This window comes from Notolepis coatsorum (assembly GCF_963971535.1).
Source record: "Notolepis coatsorum genome assembly, chromosome: 15".
NCBI classification, from domain to species: Eukaryota; Metazoa; Chordata; class Actinopteri; order Aulopiformes; family Paralepididae; genus Notolepis; species Notolepis coatsorum.
The window spans coordinates 39,344,268-39,368,843 of NC_140179.1; the positions used below are offsets into that span (position 1 = coordinate 39,344,268).

The 24,576-nt window shown below is 41.4% G+C and overlaps 1 long non-coding RNA gene across 3 annotated transcripts in view; it reads left to right on the forward strand.

The window, feature by feature from the left end:
* Positions 1-8,313, forward strand: part of LOC311241466 — a 65,655-nt gene extending 57,342 nt beyond the window's left edge. For 2 of the 3 annotated variants that reach the window (XR_014620542.1, XR_014620544.1), the window contains exons 3-4: positions 7,509-7,591; positions 7,904-8,313. This is a non-coding gene — a long non-coding RNA (uncharacterized lncRNA). Of the gene's footprint in view, positions 1-7,508; positions 7,592-7,795; positions 7,872-7,903 lie in introns of those variants that run through there. The other variant, XR_014620543.1, reaches the window with a different exon arrangement.
* The last annotated feature ends 16,263 nt before the right edge of the window (positions 8,314-24,576 follow it).

Below are 24,576 nucleotides of genomic sequence, written 5' to 3' on the forward strand. Positions count from 1 at the left end.
AAATACCTAGATAAAAATATAATGTATAAAAATATCTAAACCAGGGCGGCTAGGTGGTGTAGTGGGCAAGGCGCTCGCCACCAATGCAGGAGACGCTGGGTTCGAACCCAGCTCTCCACATTGCTATCAGCTTGGCTGGTCGTTCATACTAACACAATTGGCAGTGTTAGGGGTGGGAAAGCTGATGGGTGGGTCCTGGTCATTGTAAACAGCGACTCCTACAGTTCGGTCGGGGCGCCTGCTCAGCGAGGATAGGATCTAAGGGGGGTAGTGTGATCCTTCCACACGTTACACCCTCTCAGTGAGAGTCCACGCTGCCAGGTGAAAAGAAGCGGTTGATTGGCTACACATGTGTCGGAGGAAGCACGTGATAGCCTCCACTCTCCCAGAGTGAGGTTTCCCGTGTTGAGTCAAATTAAGCCGCAGGCTCCACTCCTGGTGGTGCCCTTCCGTCAATTCCTTTAAGTTTCAGCTTTGCAACCATACTCCCCCCGGAACCCAAAGACTTTGGTTTCCCGGACGCTGCCAGGCGGGTCATGGGAATAACGCCGCCGGATCGCTAGTTTTACCCTTTAAATGCCAGTTTGTGTGATGGCATCACAAATTATTGTTAACACTGTGATTGCCTAAGGCTAAATTCATGATATACCATCCCTTGCCAGCTCTATTTGTCTATGGAGAAGTTCCCCTTCTTTGCAGGGCTATAACTTTTTAAATTCTATTGCTAAATTGCCATTATTAGGGCCCATTCAATGTCCTATATGTATTGTTCAGGGTGTATGAACGTAAAACTTTTTCATTCACATATTCATACTAAAATATGATCTAAAGCAGGGGTAGGCAACCCTAGGCACGCGTGCCTGCATAGGCACGTGGGGGCATTTCCATAGGCACAGGGGGCAGCATTAAAAAAAAAAAAAAAAAAAAACATTATATATATATATATTTTTTTTTTTGCTTTGAAATATTATAGTGAAATATTTTGCACTGTTGTCGCATTTATCTTGTTGAAATCCTCCCACAGGTTATTTTTACTACCACATATTTAATTGAGACCCTTTATTTGTTTATTATTTCAATTTAGCTGGAAATACATTGCTACATCATTCAGTAACATTTGCAGACAATAAACATAGTTTTATTAGGTTGAAATAATGTGGTTGTGTACTTATTTTTCTGTTAACTTATTATGGATTGAAAACTGAAAACCTTAATGCACAGTAACTGAACTCAATATTTTTAAGTTCTGGAAACTTATTATTATAATTTTTTTTACAGTGTATTCTTGCGATCAATCAAAACTTATTTACACGATATACCTCACATTCACCCTCCATTCACATCCTGGTGTTCTCCATTAGGCCTGTAAGTGGAGCTATGACAGCACACGTACAGTACACACACCGATGGTGTGTGATATGTCCAAAAATGAATGGGCAAATGTGAGTGAAATGGTCGCACTGTATGCAGCTGTTACGATGCATGGAATATTGTTGAGGCACACTAGTTACAACTATATTTCAAACAGGCACTCCATGTCAAAAAGGTTGCTGACCCCTGATCTAAAGTATAAGTATGTTTTCATCTCTTTCTGCAGCTTTCTCCAGAACGTGGTTTATAGCCCCAAATGCATTATATTGATGATCAAATACAGTTTGATAGCAATCGGCGCGATATAAAAAAAATCCAACTGGACGGACTTCTGGAAGTTACTACACGTCATCTGATGTTGACCGGATGGGCGAGGGGGCGTTTATAATTCCGTGGGCAGCGTTATACCATTCATCTAATGTGGGTCAAATGTTCATCAGATCAGTTAGTATAGAAGACATTGAAAAATAACGCTGAATCTTACCGTATCTTCCTCGCGCCGTTGGGCGATGAGCGTGGAGTATACATTTTCCTATTATGGGATGTTGGAATACCCGGTCCATTTCCAGGTTGTATAATGGTATATACGTCCAAATCATGTTGTTTATCGAGTTATTGGCAACGGATCGCTATGTATTGTGACAAGCTAGAGTGCCGGGACATATACAGAGTGCCCGGAAGTAATATGGGTGAACAGCACATCGTCCAAGTAACTTCCTGTTTGGCGATTGCGCCGATCGGCCACCAGATGGCGCTCTTGAACCGCTAGAGGGTTCAGTGGGGCTTTTTGGTGGGTCTCAGGCCAGCGGATGGGAAATATGAATCCGATCACAGATTTTTGAAATATTGATATCAAAGACGAGTTACGGCGTCTTCGGCAACTTGAGCATGGCGGGGAAGGACGCCTAAACACGTCTTCCGGCAGTTAAAGTGTTAAAGGACCCTGATAAGAGTCCGTAAACACGAGCACATAACCCCCATCCTCCACTCACTACATTGGCTCCCTGTCTCATCCCGGATCAACTACAAAATCCTGATGCTCACTCATAACTGCATAAACGGACACGCACTCCTCTACCTTCAGGAACTCATCACTCCACAATCCTCCACCCGTACCCTCAGATCTGCAGGTAGCCTGCGCCTTCGGGTCCCCAGTACCCGGCTCTGCACCATGGGTGACTGAGCCTTCTGCTCGGCTGCACCACGCCTGTGGAACAGCCTCCCCATCCAGCTGAGGGCACCACAGAGCCTGGACTCTTTTAAAGGGGAACTATTTTACTATTTCTTTCACTATTTGGGCACTTTTACACAATTCCTGTGAGTCTATGGAACACCTCTGTAATATATATATTTTTTTTATTCATTGTTTTGTATTTCTAATCAAGTCCTCAAAAACAGCATTTTTCTACCTCAAGATCTCGAGCTGTTTTGAGCCTGGGCTCCTAAACCACTGCGCAGCGTCGTCTTCGCCTGAACATTAACATGCAGCGGTGTCTTTATGACATCACATATAGGCACATTTTCAAATGACTCAGTTCAGTGAGGGTGAATATTGTGAGAGGAGAATTGGAAGAATGCGCCAATATGAGAATTTTGAGACATAGATCATATTAATATAAGTTCACATAGCTAGGAAACAATGCTAAACACTCAAAAAGGCCATTTATAAGATAGTTCCCCTTTAAAGCTATCTGTTTAAAAAGGCCTTTGATAACTAGCTTTTTATTTTAATTTTTTTGTGCTGTTGCCTTTAATTTTCTGTTTATAATATGTTTCTAACTATGTTCTATTTTTATTTAATTCTTTACTCTGTATTTTATTTTTATTAATAATCATTAAAAAATCTTTTTAACTGTTTTAAACCCTGTAGCACTTTGGGATCCTAGTGAACGAAAAGTGCAATACAAATACAATTTATTATTATTATTATTTATACCGGACACAAATAAAGCCCATACATTTGTTTTCTTCTTTTCAAAGTACACCACCCTCCTCCTCGACATGATGGCATACCTGGTGTGGCTTAACACATAATTACACAAGTTTACCTCTTCCTTTGTTCCCCCCAATACACTCCAAAGCATGTCATCTCCCATTTCCCTTCCCCAATTCTCCTTCAGAATCCATTTTCTATTCCTGTGAAACCCTTGCAAGCCTCACAATCCAAGAACAGATGCATAACGTTTCCACTTCTTTGTTACACGGACCACATTCTCTACTTATGTTTGTATTGATCTGATGTAGCACCGTCTTAGTGTATTCTCTATTGTGTTTCATGAAAAAAATCATTTTGTTCACACTCCACACTATTGTACAGTACGTTTACATTTCCCCAAATAGACGCCCCACTAACCCCGGGACACCTTTTCCCAAACCCCCTCAGAGGCTGGAGTTTTGTTCTCCTTCTCTAACAACATCCTGTAAATCTCCCTACATCTAACCCTTTCTGAAACTCACCTATACCTACCTTCAACTCTTGGAAACTATTCTCTCTGATTTTGATATATTCTGTCTAGAGATGGTCCGATACCATTTTTTCCTTCCCGATCCGATTCCGATACCTAAGCTTTGGGTATCGGCCGATACCGATACTGATCCGATACCAGTGCATACATAATTTTTTTTTTAAATGTAAAATTATTATAAAAATTAGAACGATTTTTTTTTATACAGCTACTGTTTTATATATACTGTTTTTTAGTAATAACTATAAAGTAATGGTATTTATTCAACAACAGGTGATTGTATAGATTAGTATTAGTATCAGTAATTGAAAACTCTCAATGAGTTCACCCACGGAAAGGTTGTTGGCACATTGGTTCCACACGGACGTTATACGTTGCTGCACTTGCTTCCACAAGGCTCCGTTTAGGTCAGCTACTGTAGCAGCAGAGGCTCTGTTGTGATTTTTAATGCACAATAAATATTCAACATTCTCTTTTGAGACCCCGCCTCAGACTCTTATCATTTGGCACTAAAAGCTAAACATTGTCACCGATATGGCTGTCCGCAACATGTCATTAATTGTGTGCGAGAGGTAGATCAGTGACGACGTTAACGTGAGCTAGGGTAGCTAGCATGAGCTACCGGTAGATGGAAACAATGTAACATTACTGGTGAAAAAGTGATTTACCTTGGAATACTCCTGTGCCAACTTGCTGTACGTTGCTTGCAGGTCTGCAGGCTGCAGCTATTATTGCTGGATTATGAATAGCCCCAACTTTAGCCAAGGTAACGTTAAAGCTAGCTTTCGGTTAGCTGTTCAGCTAATGCTAATGACATCAGAGCTCCCCGTCAACAGCGCTCTGTCGGGACGATGGCATTTAAGAAAGTATCTGCTGTTAAAATGACAAATGGCATTGACACTTTAATTCACGGTTGATTAAACACGTTTGTTTTATAATGCTCACTCAGCAGACCGCAGTGTTGTCGATAAATTACGTCATATGGTATCGGAGCGCAGAATTAGAGGGTACTCACCGATACCAGCATTTTAGGCAGTATCGGCGGCATTTCCGATACTGGTATCGGTATCGGAAGAACTCTAATTCTGTCACTATTGTATTCTTCCATTCTATCTGCAAACTACTCTTTTATTTTCTCATAGGTTGCTGCCGTAGCATATCTAAACTCATCATCCCACTCAGTAATAATGTCATAAATAGCTTGCACTGGCAGGAAACCAGGCACATATTCATACGCACAATCCCTTACAGATGAAGCTTTTAGTATTCATGGGAGCTTTGCCGCGACGCGCGCACGGTGATATCACGTCGTTGAAATGAATTAGGAACCCAAGCTGCTGTTCTATTTTATGCCGCCAGGAGGCGCAAAGTCATTAGACGGACGCTACAACGTCCTACACAGTATACTGTATAACGATCTGTATATGTTTTGTTGTCTAAAATAAATACCATACCATATGTCTAAAGCAATGTTGCTGAATAAAATAATTAACCAGTTAAAACCTGTCGAATGGAGCAGTCAATGTGTATATTTTGTGTAGATTGCTAGTGGAGGTGCCAGGTGGGCTCTGTTTATAAGGGATATATAATGGATATATTTTGTCTAGTACCGTGGTCTAATGGTTTATGCCCATTCCTTTCAAGCCGACGCCCAGGGTTTGAATCCCAGCGTGTCTAATATATATATTTTTTTATTATTTATAAAATGAAATTGCCCGCAACGATGTGCATAATACAATAGTAATAATATATAATAAGAATCCAACCAATAGAGCGACATTGTGCAATAAACAAGTAAACAAAGTAGGGCATATCGGTATTTGTACATGAATTATTCTCGAGTCAACTTCTTGTCTGTTGTTGCTACGCAACTTCACTTGACTTGAAAAGACTTGATACCTCCCCCCATGCCCAACGATTAAAAATTAACGTTATTAAATGTATATATATATTAATTCATTTTGCGCAAATCCACACTTCATTTCCCAGATCCACTTTGTTTTGAAACAACCAATCACGTTGCGCAATAGCACGAGCGATCCACAGTCAGGAGTAATGTTACAGCTGAGTTCACTCATTCAGAACGGCGAAATGTAAAATGCTACCCAGGATTGTTGCGTTTCGTTATAAAAACTATGCGGTGATAAACAAAAAACGAATCGCAGTATGCAAAACGTGCGGTTCGAGGATCACAGATGGAGATGCAATGTCCAACTTCGTTCGACACTTGAACTAAGAAGCTGCACAAAGATCGGTAAGTGAATGAACGAATGAGTGAAAACTTGCAGAATGGGTACAATACAGTACAGCTCAATATACACAATTGTTAAGGGGATGCAGACCAGAGAAAGACTTTCGTCTTGTTTACATCAGGGTCCCCCATAGTAACTTGGCTTGCTAGCTACAGTTAAATCAATGAGCCATCGACAGTGTGCTAACGTTATCATATACTCTCTTTTTTAGACTCTTTTTGTATCACAAACAGTACTGTATTTGTAAATCTGGTATGTCATAAATGTATAGATGTAGCAGTACTGTATCTGTATGTCATGTATGTCATGTTATGATGAATTGAAAATGGGGGACCCTGATGTAAACAAGACGAAAGTCTTTCTCTGGTCTGCATCCCTTTAACAATTGTGTTTATTGAGCTGTACTGTATTGTACCCATTCTGCAATCTGTTAATTTTCTTTCAATCAATCAATCAATCAATCAATCAATCAATCAATCAATCAATCATTACATCCAAGATACACGGCTGCTGTAGTCTTGTCTTATAAAATACATAAACAATCAGCAATGTCTCGCTTGATGAATGGCCAGCAGTAGCCTAATTAATATTAATAAAAGTATTATCATTTTAATAATTGCGAAACGTGTTTAGTCCCTTGTTTGAGCCGAATCTGGGTTGAACATGATTTGTGGAACTCCCTCTGGTGTTGTGGTCGTGGTATTCACTGACCTTTGGGAAGTATTTCGACATGTACATGGGTATCTTAGTGGTGTAGTGTACAGTATCTTGTAGACCAGGCCCATTGCAAGTTGCTGTACTCTGTCGTCTACTCTAAGCCATCCTAGGTAGTCAAAGTGGGCAGGGGTGAGGTGGGTTCTAGGAGTAAGGTCAAGCAGTAGTCTGACCAGTTTGTTTTGTGATGTTTGTAATTTAGTTTTTAGCGCTTTTGAGGTGCTTTGGTACCATGAGGTGCAAGCATAGTCGTAGTACCCTTGAATGAGTGCTCCTGCCAGAGTCTTCAGGGTATTCTTGTTTACCAGGGAGGAGATCCGGTACAAGAATCTTGTTCGTTGGTTGACTTTTTTTTTATTACATTGGTTGCCATTTTGTCACAGGAAAGATTTGCCTCTAGGATGGAACCCAGGTAGGTAATTTCATCTTTCCTTGTGACAATATTGTCACCCACTGTAACAGAGAAGCCGTTGGCCTTGCTGAGTTTGTTATTTGATCCAAGAGAGAGAGAGAGAACTCGCATGGGGGACCCTGATGTAAACAGATTGCAGAATGGGTACAGTACAGTACAGCTCAATACACACAATTGTTAAGGGCATTAAATCCACTTTGAGCTGCATTTTATGTATGAAAGATGCTCCATAAATGAACTATTATTATTATCTGTCTATGCTTAGCTAATACTCAGCTTTGTGTTTTTTCACAGAATGAGGTGTGCTGGAGATGTTACTGCCCTCACAGAGACGACACAGGTCAATCCAACACAGGACATGAGTGACAATGAAAGAGGTATGATTTATGTTTTTGGACTAAAGTGAGCATCATGGAATGTGTGCAACTTTACAATCATGTCATTGATGAACTGAATATCTCTGTGAACTCTCTCAATATATATATCTCTTCTTGTGAAAAGTACAAAGTCACAGTAGCAGTGAAGGGCTTGGGGTAATATGTGGACTGTATGAAGGCATCTGAAATTTTCTTTCTCTTTAGTATCTTGCCAAATTCTGATGCAGTCAGCCTGCCCTCTCGCTCCTTGTGCCACAGTGGACATGCAGCCTGTCCCGTCGTTTGCAGTTGTAGTTGTCTTGCTTCTTCCAGATCAAAGCTCTGGATGTGCTGTGGTGTTGGTATGCCTATGTCTGGAGAGAGGGTCAGGGTGTGGAGGAGCCTCCAGATGAGGAGCGCCGGCCTGTGGAGCAGGCTCCCCCAATGGAAGGTGGACCAGAGGAGCGAACTTCAAACCACAGCAAACTTCAGTCCCATTGACATATAGCAGAACTGATTGGCAAATTAACACAATGCCCCTGCGTGTGCAGCTCTTGCTTGTTCTTATGAAACTGAGACAAAATCATGATTTAAAAGATTTGGCATTTAGATTTATGATTGATGAACGTAGTGTTGGTACTTTGTTCAACGCATGGGTCATCTTTCTTGTACAGGTGACACGGACCCCAAAATTGTCAACAAGAACGGAGAATGGATCTGACTGGAACGCTAGCTGGATTATACATTGCAACATGAGACAGTAAATACTATTGTAATAAAACGTTCAAAACTATGTTCAATTTGTGTATTGTTTTGTTACTATAAGATTGCATTTCGCACTGTACCGACGTCACAGATGAGCTCTATAAAAAAACGATTGAATTGCTCAGAATTTAAAATTGTGTCCCCAATAGGACATAATAATATTAATATTATTCCCCAGTATGACACAATAAACACAGAATGAATGCTACCAAAGAGAATGCTATATGCAATTTGCTCATATACATAACATAGCCCACAGGAAGGCAAAGTTGACAAACACAAAAGGTTTGTACCAAAATGCAATTTATTTTAAACATAATGATACATGATTAATGTATTTTTTTACTGGACTGGCCCTGTAATTTGCCCTTCAGGTGAAAACTAGCAATATGGGTGTAAGAAAATGTGTATTAATCCTGTAACATGAGTCAAGGTCAGATCTAGCCTGGAATAGAGAACAGAATGTTGATTTTTTGATGTTCAAGTTTCTTTATTAGTTGTCATACAGAAGTACAGAATACTTTTATATAAAATGCTTCTTTCTGTTTTGCTCCAGAGATTGTGCTAGATAAAAATAGATAAGTATAAAATAGTCAAGTACGTAGACAAGTGTTCAATATATACATACAATGCAGAGTAGAAAAGTAACTGAGTTACAATACAATATACTATACAGTTTACCATGGCCTCTCATTCAATCATGATATTCATTGTTTTGGGAAATACAGGTCCTGCAGTTGCCACTCTGATAATGGTTCTTAATATAGAGCAGGGCCAGTCACCTCAAGAGCTCAATCTTTGAGCTTGCATGATTACTATATAACCCTCAGGCTAGGGTTGGATTAGGCCTAGAATATATCTGTCGTGTGGTCCAGGGTTGAGCATCTGGGGAAACAGAAAAATATTAAAAAAAGGCAGATGCCCTCTGCAGATGTCTGCCTAACAAAGAAAGTGGCTGCACACAATACATAATTATGTTTGTTAGATAACCTCTGATCCTGTTACAAAGTAATAGGGAAAAATACAATTTAGAAACAACTAAAAAATATAACAGTAAACAGAAAAAGAAAAGATTAAAAAAAACATGATTTCCTTCTAACAGCCTTCACCATACGGCCGTGTTGCTAGCATTCGCATACAACCCCCCCCCTACATTTACATGTAAATGCAGGAGGGGGGGGGGGTGTATGCAGCCACACTACAGTATACCACACTACCGGATCTCCTCTCTGGTAAACAAGAATACCATGAAGACTAGTTAGAAGTTAGATTTGACACGTTTTAATATATACACTTTGACTGCTGAATTGTGTAATGATGTGTAATAAAATGTAACTATTGAGCACAGAATTAACATGAGTTTATAAAAAACCCTTTACATGTGAACAGCTTTTACTGTAGATAGAAATGGATGATCCCATGTTGTAGACTGTAGAGCAGGGGTGGCCAACCAGTCAGAGACTAAGAGCCACAAAAAAATTACTGTGGTACCACAAAGAGCCACACCATATACCAGCGTTTCTCAACTTTTTTTTCAGTCACGGCACCCTTCATGTGTTTATAGGTCTCACCCTCTGGCCTCTGAAGTTGCTAATGTCTTTTTTATTTGGGCCTCACAGGGTTAAAAGTACCCTGTGAGACCCACGGTTGCAAAATTACAAAATCACTTTTAGCCATTTAAAAACATAATGTTTATTTAAAAAATGTTAAAGGGGAACTATTTTACTATTTCTTTCTCTATTTGGGCACTTTTACACAATTCCTGTGAGTCTATGGAACACCTAGGTTTTTTTCAAAAAAAATGCATTGTTTTGTATTTCTAATCAAGTACTAAAAACCGCATTTTTCTACCTCAAGATCTTAAAGCCCAACCTCTAGGTTAAACCCTACTGATCAATTATGGGTAGTTTACATCATTGGTATATAATTTCATTATTTATTTTTTTCCATTTGACACCGGAAATGCCACTCTGAAAGAGTTAAAAAGGTCCACGCACGAATAACATGCACGCGCGAATCAAAAAAGCGTATCAAACGCCGACGTCACAACAGGTGTGGCTTGCATATTAATGAGCCGAATCTAATGTTGCTTTTCCACTAAAATAAAGTACTCAGTTTGTCTCCGTGTGGGGAGGCAGGGCTGCTGGTGATCAGCATGAGAGCTCCAGAAATGACACGTGAAAAACTGCAGACCACTGATTGGTCAGAAGAGAGACACGGTGACGTCACTGTTTGGGGAGTCTGAACGAAAACAGAACGCCGCCATCTTTGATGTCTCGCGTAGGATGTCTTTTGTATGTTTGCAGCAAGAAACAAGTGCAATAAAAAAGGATACAGTCACTGTGTATTCTGCCTCATTTATTGATGAAACAAAACGGACATCAACACAATTTGCCACCGAGCGGAGAGTTTAGTCTGACAAAAAGATCGCTGATTAGTTACGCTTGTTGCTGGGGGTTAGGGACGTAACGTTAGTTAGCCTAATGCTAACGTTAGCAGATAGACACGAGAGGCTATCTGTGTAGAATAGACACAATGAGGTAACGTTAGCGTTAGCATAATAGACACAACGAGAGTCTGGTTAATGTTGTTATTGATTGATTGAATGAAAACTGTGTTTTACTCTGGCTTGCCAAGCTCATCATAGCCCCTTTCGTGACTGATGCACCGAGTGAAGCTTGTGGACTCTACAACAGCGGCGGCCGCAGGGCGCCGGAGCCCGCAGCGCTAGTTAGCTCATAGCTAGCTCATAGCTATTGTGTAACACTAGCCTTTGCGGGCTCGGGCGCCCTGCGGCTGCCGCCGCCGTCGCGTCCATGGGCCCCCCGGCAGGGCACCCGTGGGGACGGGTCGGGGTGTACAGAGAGGAGAGAACCATTTTGGGTCGGCCGTTCATGCCGGCCAGCAAGCCGGATGTCGGGATATGTTGTTAGCACAATAGCTACCAAGCTAAGCTATGTTATCTACTAACGTTATAAACACTATGTGTACAACGACACAATGATTTACATTATTACAAATATGGTAACGTGGTTGTGGCTTTTACAAATAGTGGTTAGCTTTAGAGATGGATGGATGGCTATAATCACGGAGCAATAGTGAGGTGAAACAGATACATTTCCATTCGGCTAGTAGTAGCAAGCATATATCTATGGTAGCAAGGCTCTCTGCCTGCCACTAGCTGTGTGACTCTCAGCGCCCCCTGGTGATCCCCCTGGTGACCAATACCTGTTGTGACGACATTACACATGCACGTTATAAACCATTGATTAAAATATGCATGTGCATGTTGATTGTGTTGGGCAGACAAAATGTTTTGATAAAAACGCTAAAACTGGGTCAATTTCAATACTTATTTTTTCCCTTCATGAAAGCCACTGTTGGCCTAGTCCACATTGTTTATTGAACAAAAATACAACGTGGAGGTTGACCTTTAAGCCGTTTTGAGGCTGGGCTCCAACCACTGTGTGGCCTGGTGCCAACTGCCACATCAACTGCCACATTATTATGCAGCTGAGAAATCTCTGACATCACAGATATGCACATTTTCAGATGACTCAGTTCAGTGAGGGTGAATATTGTGAGAGGAGAATTGGAAGAATTCGCCAATATGAGAATTAGAGACATATATCCTATTAATATAAGTCCACATAGCTAAGAAACAATGGTAAACACTGAAAAAAGCCATTTATAAGATAGTTCCCCTTTAAGCACATGTATAGTCAATTGGTCCTGTTGTTCAGCCTCACAATGCTATTTGATAGTAAATGTGTTTATATGTCCCACCCTCTGGCCTCTGAAGTTGCTAATTTCTTTTTAATTTGGGCCTCACAGGGTTAACCTCTTAAGCCCGAGATATACAGTAAAAGTGTATATTTTCAGCATTATGTTTGTTTACCAATTATTTTAACTGTTATTAGTGAAATATAAGATTATAGAAATCTCAGGGCATTGAGTCGGAAACCGGCGCATATTGACAGGAGGAAGTGGCACAGCCAAAAGTGAGTGTAGTCTTTTGAAGGAAGAGACTCAGGGCTTTCAAATTTCGAAAAACTACCCTACCCAGCTCACACCAGCCCCTGTCAATCATCTGACTTCTGGATTTACTTTTTAATTTCTCTTATTTTTTGGGATTATCTCCCACAAACCTGAACGTTATTGCCATAAAACAGAACGCAGTTAGTTTCTCTACCTTTCTGTGAACGTCTTGCAAAAAACGGTGTTGCAATATGATGAAAAATGGTGGAGAAATTTACATTATAAAAAAGATGGCAGAATTCAGTACTGTATCTACAAAACCTTCTGTTTAATCATCTTCCCTTTATTCATTTGCTTAGATTTTTCAGGTCTGGTCAATTTTAGCATGGTGTTATTTACAGTCAAAGATAATTTTTTTTTTAAATAGAATTGATATTCTCCTTTGGTTCATTACAATTTACTCAAGCCTAGTAACAGACACACTATTTCTGACACTGATCCATATATGTCCCTAGATTCAGATACCAAGAACATGCAAATGGACCATTTAAAAAAAAATTGTAAATGTTTATTCTACGTCCTTATGGAATGAGTGACATAAAAAAAAAAAAAAAAAAAATTTTTTTTTATGGATGGAAGAGCCGCACATTGATGGGCAAAGAGCCGCATGCGGCTCGCGAGCCGCGGGTTGGCCACCCCTGCTGTAGAGCATGCTCTTGGCATCCTATATGGTATATTGGATGTTGGAATTTGATGCAGGCAACTTGGTGAGCCAAGGGAGCCTTGGCATCCACAGTGAAACTTGAGTGAAACTTCTTATGCAAGTTTATCCTCAAATGTAAGTAGCTGTGTTTTAGGTAAACCTGGGTTTATCAACGTTAGTTAGTAAGCAGTGCAATCTTTCAGCAGTCAGTCTGGAATTAATGTATGCATTCAAAAGTGCTGAATAAATGTTTTATGGGCCCATAATAGTGATTATTAATATTATTTAAAGGGGAACCATCTTATAAATGGCCTTTTTCAGTGTTTAGCATTGTTTCCTAGCTATGTGGACTTATATTAATATGATCTATGTCTCTAATTCTCATATTGGCGCATTCTTCTGTCGTGGAAATATTATCATGTCATTATGGATCTGTGTTGTTTTATCATTTTACAGACTGTTACACTAGGATCGGCGTAATGTGTGTGTGTCTCTTTAAAGGACACACAGAGTATTCTGTTATACAGCCCAGCCATAACCCAAGGTTAGAGAATTCCCATTACACTGGTCAATGTGTGCATGTCTCTTTAACATCTTAGTCATAACAGAGTTGTTGTCTGTTTCTAGTTTCTGAGAAAACCATTCTGCTTACCTTAAGTCATCATATCTGATATATTGTTATGTCTGGCAACTGTGTATTTGACATGCATGTGGACAGCGTTCTAGGTCAGTCCTCAGCCAAACGCTAGTGGTAACATACCTGCCTCTGGCTTTGTGACTGCCCTTTCGACGTGGCCACGTGGAAATTACGTTTCTATATTATTTGTAAATCACCTTTCTATTATTATCTGTTAATCACTTTTCTATTATTATTTGTTAAATAAACCTTATCATTATCAAACGTGACTCAGAATGATTAATGTAAACGGCTCATCGTTTGTCCTTTAATAATTCCCATTACAGATGGCGACGAGAAGAATTATGGGGTATTTTTTTTAATTAGGTTAATATATATTTTAGAGCGATGGGGGTCGAGTTGGCCGCGAGCCGAGGCGCTATGCGGGCAGGTTGAAATCTTGGGTTTCAGGGAAAGCGCTTTCTTCTTCTCAATACTCCCCCGCACATGGGAAGGGAGTGAGGAACCACCTGCTAGCGTCCGTTTTGGCTGCCAACTACGGCTAGAATCCATGGGAGCGCGTGGGGGAGATATTCGGTGAGCTGGGCATTCTGTTTAGAAGCGGTTATTTATAAAGTAGCCATTCTGTTTAACTCTTTCAGTGCCACTCACGAGATTTCTCGTGTTTTTTTATAGGTGGTTGCTAGCCACTCACGAGATTTCTCGGATTTTTTTTTTTAATTTTTTTTTGCGATCTGAAAAATTATTGCATCACCCGAGCCTACCCGAGTATAGCCGAGGGGCGCCGACGATCACTGTGGAAAAAAGCGCCCCCTGTCGTCTCCCAGATGACATAATTGATTTTGGAATGGACTCAATGAAAATGAATGGGGAAAAAAATCCGGTACTCCACATTTTCCAGTTCACTGATCCAGCCGGGGTTACCACAGTTCATTCTGGAGCCTCAGATCCCCGCGGATCATAGAGATCTACTGTGTCGCGTTGGATCCATACACTTATCGATTTTTTCGAATGGTGATCAGGAATTGGAATATACCAGTTGGATACCATCTGATGTCAGGTAAGGACTCTGTGTTATCAGTGGTAGGATAATCGGAGTAAGTTTGATGAAGTTATAAGCTGTTTTGTGAAATGTCTTCTTTCGGTTTCATTGTAAAAGTCCGAGAGGAAATCAACAGGGCGATTATCAGTGCGCGGCCGTAATGTGCGTGCGTGCACGTATAATATTGATCATCTAGCGTTTATTTGAAAACGATTCATAAAAAGGCCGACGAATATCAACGTTGTGGAATATTCCACTAAAAGACGATTTTCATAGAATGCTCCAGAATGAGCTGTTTTTTATATCAAAACGGGGGCTTTTCTAACTGCTCTGAAACGGAAACGACGCGATAAAAAAAGAATCTGCCTTCACAGCACTGACTGGAAAATAGTATTTGATAATGCGATGGGCAGATTAGACACATAGCCATAATTTAAAACATAGATTAGGCGATATTAACGTTAACATTGGCGCGGATGGTGGCATTCAAGCGGTAAAACGGAAAACCAGGCATGGCATTGAAAGAGTTAAAAGCGGTTATCTATAGAGTAGCCATTCTGTTTAAAAGCGGTTTTTGTTTCTATCTATAAAGTAATTATGCGAGTGGGGTATTGAATATAGGATAATGTGTGTAACCCCCCTGTGTTTCCTTGAGTACTGGGATTTAAGGGGTATGTTCTGGCTGAGAGAGAATTGCATGTGTAAGGTGTACTGTGAAATATGATGGGAATTACAGAGTTCATGCGATGATTCACTATTTAGCGTGGGTTATCTTTTAAGTACTGTTCTGGGATATACGGGATCACAAAGAGGCGGGAAGAGGGTCCGTGCGTGAGGATACCAAGAGGGAACAGGTGTTGTGCGTGATTAATTTCTATCACCTATCTGGTCAAACTGCAGTTTTTCTGAAAGAAAATAGGATAGGGCGTGAGGTACGCTGTTTACAGAGCTTTTTATCTCCCAGTGCTCAGGAGGAACCACATTTTTGGGGGCCACATAATTTATTTTTTGTTTGTTTTTGTTTGTTTTGTGTTTACCTAGAAAATGGAAAATGTGGACAGTTTAGAGGGGCCAGAAAGGGGGGCCTGTGGGGTCATGACGGGAGAAGCTAAGAATCTGTTTTCTGTCTTTTCTCCCACGGTGTGCCCGGGGCTGGATTTTGGGCTCGGTGTCTTTCCGTGTGCGTCACCGGCCGTCCCGTCTCCTATCCGCTGGTCTCGCCGGCGACCATCAACTCCGGTGCGAGGAGAGAGGGCTTATATGCCACCCGCCGCAGCGGCCACACATGAGGCTGGATCGATAACAGCAGATGAATTGGCCAGGCAATTGGCATTGGTATAAAGACTGTGCCTATAAGGAGGTGCAGGACGGGACGGGCCCACAGCGCATTGGCTGGACGCACGGCGGGGAGACATCGACCTGAGCTCAGGCAAAGTATAGCGCACACTCACATGCATGCACACAGCAAGGGGCTGATCGATAGAGATACAGGTACAGAAATATATTAAGGCCATGTGAACAAATCACTGACAATGGGCCTTCTGAAATTTGTATTAGTAGCTCCAAAGTGATCATAAAGTGTATAGGGATTTATGGAGTGATAAAAAGAGATATCCAAAATCCCCTTTGGCTCTAATATGTCGACAAAATGGAGCTATAATTTTGAAAATGGCTTTATCCAATGTTCAGATTTCTGTCCTGGAATTATATGCAAATTAGTGCATATTTAAGTAGATCAGGCCTCATTTGCATGTTTGAACATACAATTGTGATAAAAAAAATTAAAAAAAAGTAGTGTCTTAATGTAAGTAGTCAACTGGGGAAGTTTCATTGTGATATATATTAGTTCACCTGCAGTGTCTCCCCTTTAAGTTCAGTTCAGTCTTAGACCTGTCCTCTGGTAAGGAGGTGAGAACTACAACATGTCACCCCTGAGTGACAGTGTGATTGAATGACCTTCGTCCAGCTTCAGAATACAGTTTTTTTTATTATTAATTCTTTATTTTCTTTCTCTCTCTTTAATCTTATTCGTATGTCACAGGAGTGCACGTGATTGTGTTCAGTTGTGTTTGAGCCATGTACTGATAACATTACAAGTTATTGCTCATATTATATTATAAATCTCCCATAACAATTCTGCAGCTACAGCATGGACACTGAGACAGTTTCTAGCAGGCCTGTTCCATCAGGGCCACAACCAAGGGCCTGAGTGGGGGGACCGACTACAGCTGGTTTCTGAGAAAGTAAGCTGTCCCAATCTGCTCCAGAACTAGGAGGCAGAGGGCCTATCGGCTAGTGAACGATGGGGCGCTAAGACCATCAACCGACAGCTGACTCCAGCTGAATTGCAAACAATTCTCCTCTCACAATATTCACCCTCACTGAACTGAGTCATCTGAAAATGTGCTGATTTGTGATGTCAGAGACTCAGCTGCATGTTGAGACTCACACACTAAGCACAGTTACCATTGTGGTTGGAGCCCAGGCTCAAAACGGCTTAAGATCTTGAGGTAGAAAAATGCTGTTTTTGAGTACTTGATTAGAAATACAAAACAATGAATTAAAAAAAAAAAAAATTACAGAGGTGTTCCATAAACTCACAGGAATTGTGTAAAAGTGCCCAAATAGTGAAAGAAATAGTAAAAATAGTTCCCCTTTAAGTTAAGTTTTGCCATAATCATGTCTTTTGCCATAATCGGGTAGCTGGGGAAAAAAAATACATTATATATATATTTATATTAATCATTTTCGGCCTTTCGGCATTCGGTTTTCGGCCAACTGTTTCCTATTTTCGGTATCAGTTTTGGCCAAGAATTTCCCCGCTGCAGCTGTGGTGGCGGCAGCTGCCTCCTTGCGGTCACGGAGACGAACGTAGCGGACGACGTCCTCCATCATTTTTGTCTTCGCCGGCGTCTTTCGTACGTAGGCGACATAGCTAAGCAAATGTGAAGATGCATGCTTTGAGTGCTTGGCATTCCAATAACACACAACTAACCACACAACATTATATTAATCGATTGAATTTAATTTGTATACGTTCAAACATACCGGACAGTATTGGGGTCCTTTCACTGGTACAGGTCCTGCAGGGTCTCACTCTTGTACTGGCCGAAGCCAACAAGGGCCAGGAGAGACCTCTCTTTGGCCGACTCGAATGCCCGGATATAGTGGACCAACTCCATAAAGTCCACATAGGCATTAGGGCGGCACTCGAGTAGCGAGTTAAGGCATCCTAAAGACAGATACAATGAGACAGTTCAGTTATTAGACAGTTCAGTTATAGAAGTTTTCTATTTGTACCTACCCCTAGCAGACTGTACAGCATGTATTGTGTTCAATTACACTTGCTTGACTTGCTCACAATAGAAACACACAGTAATACAGTAGATGCTTTGTTTTATCCTATCCTTAAGGGAATTCGTTTTGTGCCATTAATTCGGCAATCACTGCGCTCCCTATCGGTCCCTGTTGGTCATTACAACAATACACAGGAGACTCGCTCAGGAGATTCTACCCTGTAATGGCCTATAGGTGATGACCAACAGGGACCGATAGGGAGCGCAGTGATTGCCGACGCACCAGCCATTTTGCCAAGGTTCGCTCTGTGAGTACACTCGTTTTATAAAAATTATTTAAAATGCTTATTAGCAACTCCGAGCTTCACGCTTGGTCGTTCCTTTACCGGGTAATCGGCCCGTAAGGATAAGTGACTGCGTATTCAAAAGCCCCTGGCTTGCACATCGCAGTCACGAAAGGGGCTAGGTGGTGGACAATTAGCATTTCAATGGTGTGGGGGTTGCAGCCAGTTAGAGTGTCCTTTCACTACCACACTACAGACAGTTAACCTTTCACTATTTCAGAATTCTGTATTTTGCTTTTTATGCTCATTTTACCATCAGAAATAGTATCTAATAAGTGGGAATGAATAAATGTCCACAATTGAATATGATATAACAGCCCATTTAATGTTTTTAAGTGCTGCAACTCAGAAATACAGTTCAATTTTACACAATACTTTTCAAATAATATTGTGACAAAATAAAAATACACATTTCAAGTGTAAACAATAGATACAGCTAGCTACTACTGACATTATCACAATGACAATGTCAGTAGCCTAGCTATATCTATTATATTGTGATGAAATATAGTAATGCATAATTTAGGCACATTTAGTTTAGTTTATTTCGTTTATAAAGGACAGTGTATAATGACAATCGTTTGCATTAAACAAATGGATGAGTGCACCAGATTTAGCAAGAAGCTATAATTTCCATCTATAGTCCTATGTACTGTAACGTTTCATAGCTATTTAAGTTTATTTAGATTATAAATGGCAGTGTATAATGACAATCGTTTGCATTAAACAAATGGATGGGTGCACTAGATTTAGCAAGAAGCTATCATGTCCTAACGTTATAGCTATTTAATCACAATAGTGTCGCAAGTGTTTTTGTGGCTCCAGTCCACGGAACGTTGACAGAATTTGCAAAACACCTTATCGCCGGAGGCATAAAAGTCATTCGGATACTGCTCTGCTCTGAATTGAGGGCTTATTGGGGAATTTCTTAGCTTCTTGACGATGTTAACACCGAAGCAGCGAGACGCTTGGAGACTGCTGTGTTGTGTGTAACCCGCTCTAGCTTCCGCCTCCCCGGTCGCGTGTGCACCAAACGTTCCACCCAAAAACGGAATTTCAGTCCAGATTAGGCCAAATTCTGCAATATTCCACGTTTTGCAGTTGATTCCATTTTTATTGGTTAATTCCGCGATTCCGTGAACGCGGATTTCATATGGCTCTAACGTCTCAGTCCAGCTGCCCAGCCCCTGTACACTTGCCCACTAGCCTGACTGTCCTGAAAACCAGACACTGTCCGCAGACTCTTTACATCTTTACTACCGTAGGCTCCATCACCTTGGAACAGTATTAACAGTATTATTGAAAACGTTATTAACAGATTGCAGAATGGGTACAGTACAGTACAGCTCAATACATACAATTGTTAAGGGGATGCAGACCAGAGAAAGACTTTCGTCTTGTTTACATCAGGGTCCCCCATTTTCAATTCATCATAACATATATGACATACATGACATACAGATAGACAGTAGGCCTACTGCTACATCTATACATTTAATTATGACATACCAGATTTGCAAATACAGTACTGTTTATGATACAAAGAGTCCAGAAATGGGCAACAACACAGACGCTATACCGTCATTCATAGTGTAACACCCAACAAGAATGTGAAACAACTTATTAGTATTGGGTTAGAGTTGTTTGATTTCCACTAACGTAATGTTAGATTGCTATCTGAGAAAGTTACGTAACGTTAGTCTACTGTATGTGAGCTGGCTGGCTACACCATTTGCGGCATTTGCCATGTATAATCTGTAGGCAAAACGTACTGCATATAAACGGCTGATGACTCATAACTTCCTATCACGTTTGAATAATGCTGTGAAGTTAAGTAAAAATGCATTTCAATAGTAATGTATATTAAGAGCTTACCGATTGAGAGCTAAATCCACTGCCAACAGACGAGACGCGATATTTACTTCCTAGTCCACTCTCTCTCTCTGCCTCTCTCTCACTTTGCCGAGGGCGGAGCTCGTCCAGCACGTTGTCACCAGCTGTATGAGAGCGCCCCCGCTGGTCATTGTTAACATTAACCACGCAAAACTGCGTCAAAACGGCCGGCAAACAGCTGTTCCATGACTAATTCTGGCTGGATCTGTACCTGTACTGTGACACAGCCACATTATGGATAGACTTGTCCAGTGGTGAAGGGGTATAAAATACCTTTGGATGGTGGGGACAGTGAGTGGCTAGATAATGAAAAGCACACCGCTGTCCTCTGAAGAGTATGATTTCCCATAGGCAAAGGTGTAGACCGGGTCCGAATCACCAGGTAGGTCGGATTTTAGAATGTCCCTTTTAAGAGGTTCGCGCAGCACGCACCGGAGGTGATGGGATGTTTAAAGGGATGTAGGAAGCATGCGAGGGGAGTGTGGTTTTGAAAAAGTTTGTAGGTGTGTTTGAGTGAGACCTAGACAGCTTTTTTTTGTGATTACAGAGCTCTTGAATTTGTTTTCTTTTATTTGTACTTTATCTCTTTGTCTCCTGATTGACTCACTCTGATTGCTTTCTTTTTAACAAGGATATCGATCCGTTTCAACCAGAGCATGTGAGCGGCGCGGAGCGGCCGAGAAATCCGCTCTTAGCTCTAGGCGGTGTCGTGAATTTATCTAAATAAAACAACTAAAAAATTTACAAAATGATAAGACAAAATGCTGAGTTGCAAGAAGGAGCAGAAAACACCATGTTGGTTGTAAGAGGATTGAGACAGTGACTCCCCCGACCAGATGGCAAAGGTCAATAAGGTCATAAACGGACCCCTCCAGGCTATATTAAGATAGGGCAGGAAAGGAGGTATGTACTCTAGCTAAGAGAGGAACAAAAGCTTACTCAAGAATGACTCATTTCCCTCACAGGGCGAACCTATTTGGTAATAACAGACAGAGGAAAAAGATAATTATCTTAGAAACAGGAAGACCAAACTGAAAATAACAGTTGGGTTTCAAAAGGTCATATTTACACTAAGCTAAAGCAATTTAGGTTACAACGGCAGCTGCTGACTAAAGGTACAGAGGTCAGAAAGGTGACACCAACCGTTGGAATCTCCATTTCACATCACAGTAGAAATGCCACCAGTTAAAACAGTGCAAATCAATAATGTACTAATAAGTTATCTGTCATACAAATTACCTTAGATAAAAGGTTTAGCAAGCCAGAAACGGTAAAACAATAAGAAAATGCATTTAATTGGTAAATATCAGAAGTAAAGGGTTAGACCATTTGCAAAATGTGGTGTTTCATGGAGACTAGAAAATCGTCCTACAATATGAAAATCAAATAACATGTGGTGAAATGACTAACAACTGTTTTCAGCCAAGGCTACCATTAGTATTATAAAGAAAAGAGTCCATGTGTTTGGGTTCAAATAATATGAGTTGATTTGCTAATTCTAAATGTAAAATAATGAACCCAATAGGCTACATTGTATAAACTTAGTCACAATAAAGAATAAAAACTCTTAATGCTAGAAGGTAAAACTATACAGTATTGGTCAAATGGTTAATCAAGAAACAAAGTATTCTATTAAAGGCTCCAATCTGCACTGTGTAAACATTTTGTCACAAGAGCATGAGGATGTGGCACTCATTGAACGAATCCCCTCATAAGGTAATGATTAAACAGCCCGACAGATTATATTGGGAAATGTTGTGTCAGCAGAACAGGAGGAAGTGTGACTAACAGACCAGTTCCTACTAGAAGGAATTTGGCCAATGGGGAAGCCCGATTGTGGGAGTGACGTCACTAGACAGGCAGGGGAGAGGTCTTTTGCTATCTCATTAAAAAGGGCAGGCGAGGAGACAGACAGGATCCCTGGAGCAAAACACAGACCGGCTGACAGAGGGAACCTGGAGACTGAGAGACAGACCTGGAGCGCTGAGACGCAACCAGACAGACGGAGAGGCCGGCGACTCGAGAGCCAAGCCGGAGACTCAGAGCCACTGAGACCCGATGATCGACGATCGCTTCGCAGCAGGAGATCCTGCCACGGAGAGAGACGATGGGAAGACGATCCTGAGAGGAGGAAAACGAGCGCCCCCGCGCTGCGTCAGGAAATCGCGGAGAAGAGTTACCTTGGCAACCACCAGACTCCGCCGAGACAGAATCAAGCGCTCCCAGCTTGGAGAATCACGGAGACCAGGGTTGCCGAGACAACCCACCCCAGGAGAAGAACGCTCTGACGGCCGCAGCTGATCCGAGCATGGATCAACTGCCTCATCAAAGAGACAATTAGATATACCAAAGAGACGATGTACTTGTTTTGATTCATAAGCTGTGGTTTATTAAGAAATAGAAATAAACACCGCAGTTTGTTTGATTGGACCACCTCGTCAGCTTCTTTCCTTTAATTGAACCGAACATCTGAAATACCAAACAATGCAGAGGAGAAGGGTAAAAAGACTATACGATCACAGAACTTAGATATAGGTATAAATGAAGATAAGATACTTCAGCGGCTTAGTTCCGCTCTCATTCGCTCGTGTTGATCCTGCCCCCACGCCGCTCAGCGCTCGCTCAGTGCTCGCTCAGCGCTCGCTCAGCGCTCAACTTCATTTGGCATCAAGCGCTCCACCCCGCTCAGCCCCCAATAATAAAAGAAAGTGCTGTTTTCCTGAAATTGGCTAATTAAACACATCTGATTTCCTGAAGGCCTTCATTTTAGACCGCAGCAACATGCGTAAATTAGCTTGATTTCGTTATTTAAAATATCATAGAATAATGAAAACAGACCCAGTTTAAATGTATCAACTGAAGTATGGTATTTATTTTATTTACCACTGCACCAGCGGGCACCATGCCGCAACCAAGACGTTCAACGCCAGTGACAGAACCACAAAAAAAAACTAATTATGCACAGCCCTCACAGGGGCATATAGCTTGTATTATCCGTTTAGCTAATTGAATTACACTGTAGGCCTATACCTTTTTGCATACTGTTAATAAAGTATTAAATCAACCAATCAATCGGAGGTAGAACATATCACTGACAGGGCAGCATAAGACAGATACAAAATTACGAATATGACATTCTTTAAAAGACGTCGGAGCCTCAGAGGAGGCCGTAATAGGCCTATAAGGCCTTGGCTTAGCCTGGCTTGTTATCAAACAAACTCAGGAAATCACATAGCTAATATGCCTATGAAAATAAAAATATAACTTGACATAACTGTCTACAAAGTGTCTCACAGTAAAACACAAACAAAATACTCAATGTGCAAGTTTCCTATAGCCTTTGAAAAGCTTGAATACAATCAACCAATATAAAAGTGCTGTTGGATATAGGCTACATTTATATAAATGTATAAAATCTAAAACAGAATGCTACATTGTTATGTATGAAATTAAAAATAATAATAGCATCGCTGCAATGCTGCTAACTTTGGGCCATTAACTTTAGGCAGGCCTATTGCATTTTGCAATAAAGTAGGCTATAGAGTGCCTGGATGGAAATAATAATACACAGTATGACAAATAGTGGGGAATTTACAACAGCCGCCCCCAGAATAGCATAGCTATTATGTAAACACGTTAAATTCCTTAACTGGCTACGGAGGTCTCTGGATTGTCGTCATCATTTGCCACAGTCGGGTCCGGAGCGTAGGACACTTGTGGCAGGGAGGCGTCCCGCTGCCCCATCAGCAACCTGTTTGGTGTCACAGGGTCCAGATCTGCGATGTCTGACGACACATACTGGCGCCTTAAGGGGCCACAAACGGGCAGGAGGTAAGTCTGCCATCATTGGAACCACCGGCTTCCACCTCCACTTCCTACATCCTGTGCAGGTCCTCTGATGATGCTTGATGGCCCGTCTTCCCCACAGGACCCAGTACTGGTGCCTGATCTCTGCGAAGACCCTATCGGGCCCTGGGTGGAGCAGGCGGGCATCTACATCCTTGATGAGGAGTTTTGTCACTGCATGGCCAGCATCGAGAACTATGCGGTGGATGTCTGTGGAACAGGAGGTGTCCAGGTGACAAGAGCGTCCACCAGCTCGGAGGCACTTAAGTTCCTCTGGGAAGCAATCTGCCTGGCTGGTCTTCAGCAGGAAGATGTCTGTGTTGTGCAGGTCAGGTTGAGGTAAAGAGGAGTCGGCCGTCGCCCCGTGATGAGTGAACCATGACTCGTCAGACTTATTCACCTCTTCTTCACCCAGCTTGGTAACACATCCTCCGTTGATGAGATTTTGGATCTCTGCTCCATAGATGTTAGCCGTAGCTGGATCTTCTACCAGTCGTCGCTC